We start from the raw sequence: 8,143 nt of genomic DNA, 5'->3' as shown, positions 1-8,143 counted from the left end.
CGGACGGCCCTTAAACCCTCCCAAACAAGCAAGGCATTCTCTGGTTGGCGGTTGTTGGTAAGCTTATTTAATTTATAGATTTACTCTTCAGGGAAGGAGTAGGTAGTTTTACTGGTAGTACACTAATATTAGGTTTACTAAGGCATCTGTAGATAATGATAGAGTAGACCTAAGACCTTAACATAGGTAGTAATAGGCCGATAATGTAGGCAAACACTAGGATAAGTTAGCTAGGGAGAACTGGCAGCCCTAGCTTGAATGGCGGGGCGCAGGTCACAAAGACAGAATAGCATCCTTCTTACGATAGACACCGACTGGACAAGACGTGCCGTGAACAGCAGGCGACGCCCCCACGTGTCTTCACATCTGAGACCTGGGGAAATCTGGTAGAGGCACCTCGATGTACCGTAGATGATCTCCTCCATCAGCCCATACAGTAAGACGAGATATTCACCTTTTCCCGTAGGTTCTGGCCAGAGTCTTAGGAGATTGTGGGTCGAGTTAACTGAGGGCTCGGCGTGCTACAGAGAGAGCATGCCCAGTAAGTACCAGTGTCTCAGAGCCGTCTGAAGCTAGTGTCTGAGTCTGCATAGTTATACTAGGGGATACATACCCTCTTGGATATAGGAATTTCTGAGGTGCAGGCAGGACACTAATAACGATTGAATATTGCAGGAATTAATGCTCCCGGTTGCACGTGGTTTCCAAGGGGAAGTCCAAAGGGGCTAAAGCTAGGCTTAGGAAGTTGAAGATCAGGATATATGCTGCAACACCAAGTAAGTTAGTCCTTTATACGTGCATGCAGGCGAGGTTTCTTGCAATACCAATCATTTGTGAAAATCTGTTCTATAAGCCACTTGTGAGGCTGAGGTATCCACCTCAGAGCTCGGTGTCAACAGAGTTTGCCAGGGTAGGCGACTCACTTGGAGGCAGTCCAAACAAATTTTCACATATGTCATGGTTATGTTTTATGTTGTATTGTACTGTTGTCAATAGCACTATGTTATGTCCATATAAGCTGTATAGAGCTTGAATGTCATAGTTGAAGCTGTGTTATTGTTTTTAACACTGGAATTGCATGTTTAAATGTGTAGAAGCTTACATGTGTTGGATTTTGAGACTAAGTTTATACCTATGGCTTTGTAGTAATTTTGTATGTCTTTGTGACTTTTCTATATCACCATTGTTGTGTAATACATATTGTTATGTAACTGAACCATTAGGACAATTACATACATTAATGTTTTGATCATTGCTGTGTGACATTAGATTAGGCAACATTCATTGTTTGTAGTATGTTAGGTTGTAAATAGTGGGGTGGTTGGATAACCACGGCCGGGGGGGGGTAATATGTAGTCTGGAGTAGTCTGGAGAGAGTTTCGGGGGTCAACGCCCCCGCGGCCCGGTCTGTGACCAGGCCTCCTGGTGGATCAGCGCCTGATCAACCAGGCTGTTGCTGCTGGCTGCACGCAAACCAACGTACGAGCCACAGCCCGGCTGATCAGGAACTGACTTTAGGTGCTTGTCCAGTGCCAGCTTGAAGACTGCCAGGGGTCTGTTGGTAATCCCCCTTATGTGTGCTGGGAGGCAGTTGAACAGTCTCGGGCCCCTGACACTTATTGTATGGTCTCTTAACGTGCTAGTGACACCCCTGCTTTTCATTGGGGGGATGATGCATCGTCTGCCAAGTCTTTTGCTTTCGTAGTGAGTGATTTTCGTGTGCAAGTTCGGTACTAGTCCCTAGTACTAGTCTGTATAATATGTTCAGTGCAATGAATTGCATGGTCTGTAGTCGATTATTAAGTACCATTTCGAGGGATGTGTATATAAAAGTGTTGTTCATATCATGTAATTCTGTTGAGTAGCTCCAACAGGTTTGGGTTAAGTGATAGGAAGAGGGAGCAGGGAGGGGGGGAGGGTGTACCCACACGGAGTTGTAAGTGTGGTGTGTAATGTTAGCTGTAGGGAGGATTGTGTTAATTTATAGCCTTAAATGAGTTTTATATATTATATTTTTGTAATGTCATGTTTTAAATAAAATATAAAAAAATAAAAAGAATAAAATAATTAAGTTTAATAAAACGATATTTTATAACATTTAATTCTTAATTAAAAATAATTCTAAAACTGTTATAAGAAAATAATTATAATAAAAACGGATCGTGTTCATTTTTTTTTAATTTAACTTTTACGGAGGGAATTTATTATATATTTGAGAGCTTCAAATTTTTATATAACGAATACAAAAATTACTTGTAGCATTTAATTCTTAATTAATAATAATTGTGAGTAATTTTTGTAAACTTTAAATATATAATAAATTTCCTTGCACAAATTAAATTTAAAAAAAAATCACGATCTGTTTTTAATAATTATAAGTATTAAAGGAAATATTAGGTTGAGAAAACATACATAAATAAAATAACAGAGTATATATACATAATAATGAAGGAAGGTGAGGTGTGGTTGTGAAGGCGTCACCTCCGTCCACTCTGACGTCCACCATCAACCTGCGAACATCATCTACACTCTTACCTCTCAATACCACCATAATGATACTATTTTGGTGGAATTCCCTCGGTATGGGTGGAGAGAAGACTCCTCGTGAGTTCCCAGTAAGTGGATTATTGTTAAAAGTTTCTTTTAACTACAAGTTCTGGTGTTTTCTTAGTATTATAATTGTCCGGTGATGGTTCCTCCGGGAGACGCCAACTTCATGATTTGAAATTTTAATATCTACTGAAGTATTTTGTCACAGGAACTTGTTTTTTTTTATTTAATAACACTTAATAGAGCAATATGTAATTTATTTGTTGTGTAATTTTTTAACTGAGGGACGGTTGGTCACGTGATTTCAGTTACTAAGACACCATGCCGTAGTAACAAGGTAATTAGTACAGTATGACACTAACGACGAGCAACACATTTGCCATTTTTCACTTATCTAGTACTGTACCAGTTTTCATTTATCAGTCGTCACGAGTGTACTGAAGTAATGGAGAGCATGATGAACCAACACATTGTTAGTGTCTGCACCACTACCACTGCTATGTATCAGAAAGATGACGCTAGTTTATCCTACACATTGAGAGTGCAAGTGAGCAGGGAATGAAGACACTTGGCAGAAGTATGAATTAATTACTATAAAGGGTACTGAGGGGAGGAGCAGTTAAGAAAAGAGTATTCAATTAGAGAAATAAAGGGAATAAGAAAAGCAAAAAGATTGAGGCTAAAGTTTCAAGGAATTCGAAGACTAACCCAAAAGGTTCCTTTCAGGTATATAAAAGCAAGATTAAGATTAGGGACAAGACAAGACAGGCCCACTCATCAGATCACCAACAATAAAGAAACTTGTAAAATTTTTAACACTTGCTCTGTGTTTACACGGGAAGGTGCTAGCAAAGGTCCAGAAATAATAAATTACATAGGACAGGACGATAATGAAATATGCATGGTTAGGTTAACTAGTGGCATGGTCCTCGGACAAAGAAATTAAAACTTAACAAATCCTCAGGCCCTGATGAAATGTTTGCAAGGGTTTCAAGGGAATGTAAAGAGGAACTTGGCAAACCTTTGGCTTATCTTTTCAACTTGCCACTACAAATTGACATAATGCCAGACAAATGGGAAATGTAATACCCATTTACATAAAGAAGGAACACTGCAGCAGGTCTACTGGTCCATGCAAAGCAGGTCCAAGTCTCCTACTAGCTTAAGCCAATGACCCAACCTAGTCTGGTGAGGTCATTCACTTAGGAAGGAGCACAGCTTCAGACCTACTAGCACAAACTAGCAAAGTCCAACTCGCCCACTCGTGTATTTATCTAACCTATTCTTAAAGCTACTGTCTTAGCTTCTATGACAGTACTCCAGAGCTTGCTCCACTCATCTGCAACTCTATTACCAAGATAGTGCTTTCCTATATCCTATCTGAATTTTTCCAACTGAAAACCATTGCTGCGAGTCCTGTCTTGGCTAGATATTTTTAGCATGCTATTTACAATCCCTTTATTCCTGTTTTCCCTTCATACACCTCAGTTATATCCTCCCTAATTCTACACCTTTCTAGAGTGCAGATTCAGGGCCCTCACTATCGTCATGGGGAAGATTTCTGATACATAGGATCAGCTTTGTCATCCTCCTTTGTACATTTTCCAGTGCATTTATATCCATTCTGTAATATGGTGATCAAAGCTGTGCAGCATAATCTAAATGAGGCTTAACCAAAGATTTGTAGTTGAACAGCCTGAGGACTTTATACTTGATATGAAGCCATGGATTGTTTGCTTTACTGTGAACATTTATGCACTGTTGTCTTGGTTTTAGATTGTTGCTAACCAGAACTCCCAAATCCTTTTTTTTTTTTATTTATTTATTTTTTTTTGCAATTAGTAATAAGATCTACATTTAGTTTATATGTGGCGTAGTTATTTTCATGTCCAGTGTTTAGCACTTTGCATTTGTCTATACAGTGGAACCTCAGCTTATGAATTTAATTCATTCCGTGACCTTGTTCGTATCCTGATTTGTTCGTATGCAGAGTCAGCTTTCCTCGTTTAAATTAATTGAAATGCAATTAATTCGTTCCAGCCTTTCAGGAGGCGTGACAAAATAATGCTATCAACTCTATGGCTTGGTTATCTATCGCAATTCATCTAATGTGACGTAAACAATATTGATACCATAGGAACATGATATATATACTCTAGAATGAATAAAATAGGCCATAATATGGCAAGTGATGGTGACACCGGCAAAGGCAGAAAGCATCCACTGTTTACTCTCCCACTCTAGTATCTTCCCAGTCCATAACTCCACACCTAGCTTGTTTATCTATGATTAGTGGTGAGGTTGTCACGTGTAACCACAGGTGTGGTCCAGACACGGATGGATGGATGTATGTATGTATGTATGTATAGGCGAAGACATGATCACAGTGGCGACGGTGGTGGCCAGCTGCACCACTATGCTGCTGCCTTCTTCGTTTCTCTAGCTTTTTTCATAGTTTCTAATTGCTTCCTGAGCTTCTTGCTGATTGTATGCAAATACTGTCTCTTTGGGCGAGGCATTGTGTAAGAAATTTGTACAAAAGACAAAATTACATATCCCAAGGGTCTGCTGTGGTCACTCAGAGCGGCACGCCTCTTCTTCCTTTTGACCCTAGGTTGGCACTTGAGATAGCCGTGGTTGTAGCGGCTGTACCTACAGCCACCCAGAGGGTTGCCAATTTCTATTTTGAAGCATTTGGCACAAATATTTTTTTTTTCTCAAAGTTGGGGCACTACGGTAGAGAACGTATGTTTGGACCGTTTATGGGTTAATACATGCGTATTATAATTTATTAATTTATAGGAACTGGAGCACAGATCCAATTCCTTAGATCAAGAGCCCATCACCACATACATGCTAATAATAGTAATTGTAATAATACACTGTAGTAGTAGTCATAATATGTAATATAATAACAAATAGGAGAAACTTGAAAAGGCTGCCAGTAGTTGGCACCACCATCAGCAAAACATTGGTAACCACTACTAGTAAACTTCTTGTCTAGACTTAAGTAGTGGCTCTTTACTCCAGTCATATATGTAAATGCACATTGTAACCTTTGCAAAGAAACAAATATTTTTATTTAAGGAACCTCCCTTGAGGGGGAGGTTTGTATCCAGAAGCAAAAGAAATCGACCAAAAGACGGTTCGTATTCTAAAAAATTTGCATGATGGGGGAGTTTGTAAACTGAGGTTCCACTGTATTAAATTGCATCTGCCACTTCTCCGACCACTGCATCAGTCTATTCAAATCTTCCTGGAGTGCTCCCATGTCCTCATCAGAATGAATTTGAAGGCCAATTTTGGTGTTGTCGGCAAAGTTGCTTATGTCACTATTTATTCCCTTGTCTGTCGTGTAGATGGTGAAGGGACCCAAGACTGACCCCTGTCGAATAGTTTGACACTTCCCCACTGATTTCTGAAACCCATTTATGCAAAAAACTGCTGCCTGTCAACCGTGCCTCTTATTAAGGAAAAAAATTTCGCCAATTCTGTGCCTTAATTTTCCTCGATAGCCTCTGATGTGGAACTATCAAAGGCCTTACTGAAGTCCATATATGTATCACATTCATTATCATGATCTACCTCGAATACCTTAGTGAAATAAGGTAATAAATTCATAAGGCAGGAACACCCTTTTGTAAAACTGCTGAGATTCCTTGATCAATTTATTCTTTTCAAGATGGCTATGGATTGCCTCTGCAATTGATTCCATAAATTTTCCCACTATGGAGGTTAGGCTTACTGGTCTACAGTTCAAAGCAAAGGACATGTCACCCGATTTAAAAATATGTATCACATTTGCCATTTTCCACTTATCAGCACTATGCCAGTTTGTAGTGATATTTTGAAAACATTAGCCAAAGGTTTGCTAAGCTCCTCTTTGCATTCTTTTAGAACCCTTGCATACAGTTCATCAGGGCTCTGTGATTTGTTAGGTTTTAATTTATCTATTTGTCTAAGGACCATGTCACTTGTGACCCTAACCAATAGACCAATACCTCCATAGTAGGGGAAATTTATGGAATCAATTGCCAAGGCAATTCGTAGCCCTCTTGTGTGGCAGTGATTTATGAATCTCTGCAGTTTTACAAAGGGGAGTTCCTGCCTTACGAATTTACCTTTTTGTCACTAAGGTATTTGAGGAGGTAGATCATGGTAATGAATATATTGTGTATATGGACTTCAGTAAGGCTTTGATAGTTCCACATTAGAGGAGAGGCATGGCTGACATAGCAGTTTGCGTAAATGGGAAATAATCAGTGGAGGCACATCACAAGTGGTGTTCCACAGGGGTCGGTGTTGGGACCCTTTGTTCAGTTTACATAAACAACATGGATGAGGGAATACATACCAACATTAGCAAGTTTCCTGATGACGCCAAAATAGGCTGCTTAATTCATTCTCCTGGAGACATTAGAGCACTCCAGGAAAACTTGAATAGGATGATAGTGGTCAGAGAAGTGGTAGATGCAGTTTAATATAGACAAATGCAAAGTTCTAAACATTGGACAGGAAAATAACCATGCCACAAACTAAATGTGGATCTTAATATTACTGACTGGGGGGAAAAAAGGTTTGAGAGTTCTGGTTAGCAGTAATTTAAAACGGACAACAGTGCGTAAATGATTGCAATAATACAAACAAAAATCATTGGTTCATATCAAGTCCTCAAGTTGTTCAACTAGTTTAGATTATGCTGCACCATTCTAATTACCGTATTACAGAATGGATATAAATGCACCGGAAAACGTAGAAAGTATGACGGTTGATCCCATGTACAGGTCCACATCCCTTTATCCAAAGCCCTTGGGGCTGCTATTTTGAATTTCAGGATTTTTGAAAGTTCAGAATGATTCTCAATGCTGCCATATGGCAGTGTGACCCAGCACCATACTCCACAAAGAAACTTTGGTTTTCAAAACTTTTTGAATTTCAGAATTTCTGATAGACTTGGCATAGAATTAGGGGGGTCATGATTAAGGTGTATAAGCGGGAAAACAGGAATAAAGGGAATGTAAAAAATGTGCTAAAAATATATAGCGAAGACAGGACTCGCAGCAGTGGTTCAAAGCTGGAAAAATTTAGATTCAGGAAGGATATAGGAAAGTGCTGGTTTGATGATAGATGTGGATGAGTGGAACAAGCTCTTGAGTACAGTCATTAAAGCTAAAAAGTTGTTGTTTTCAAAATAGGTTAAATACACGAGTGGGTGTGACCTTACCTGACTAGGTTCGGTCAGTGGCTCAAGCCAATAGGAGACTTGGACCTGCATTTCATGGTCCAGTAAGCCTGCTGCAGTGTTTCTCTTGTGTCAATTGGGTATCATTATTGATGAAATATTTTTTTTTATTTTATTTTATTGAAAAGACATACATAGTACATAAAAATAAACGACAAATTACATAGTGAAAACAGTGATGAAAAATTCTGCATAGTACATGTACTTTCCAATTAACATATTACATCTGAAAGACAAATCTGTACAGTAAACAATGACCACTCCAATCCTTGAAGTAATGACATTGTCTGGAACACTAAATCTAACCTAAAGACTCCTTGGCAAGTACATCTCATTCCTGATTGTACATCA

General features: G+C 39.0%; 1 long non-coding RNA gene across 23 annotated transcripts in view; it reads left to right on the top strand.

Moving 5' to 3' along the window:
• Positions 1-2,468: 2,468 nt before the first annotated feature.
• The window catches only part of LOC128688696 (uncharacterized), a 51,611-nt gene continuing 45,936 nt past the window's right edge, over positions 2,469-8,143 (top strand). For 21 of the 23 annotated variants that reach the window (XR_011391954.1, XR_011391948.1, XR_011391944.1 and 18 more), the window contains exon 1: positions 2,469-2,615. This is a non-coding gene — a long non-coding RNA (uncharacterized lncRNA). The remainder of the gene's footprint in view (positions 2,616-8,143) is intronic. The other 2 variants (XR_011391949.1, XR_011391959.1) reach the window with 2 other exon arrangements.

The sequence above is a fragment of the Cherax quadricarinatus genome, chromosome 13, assembly GCF_038502225.1.
Source record: "Cherax quadricarinatus isolate ZL_2023a chromosome 13, ASM3850222v1, whole genome shotgun sequence".
Lineage (NCBI taxonomy): Eukaryota > Metazoa > Arthropoda > Malacostraca > Decapoda > Parastacidae > Cherax > Cherax quadricarinatus.
This window is presented reverse-complemented; position numbering and strand designations above follow the sequence as displayed.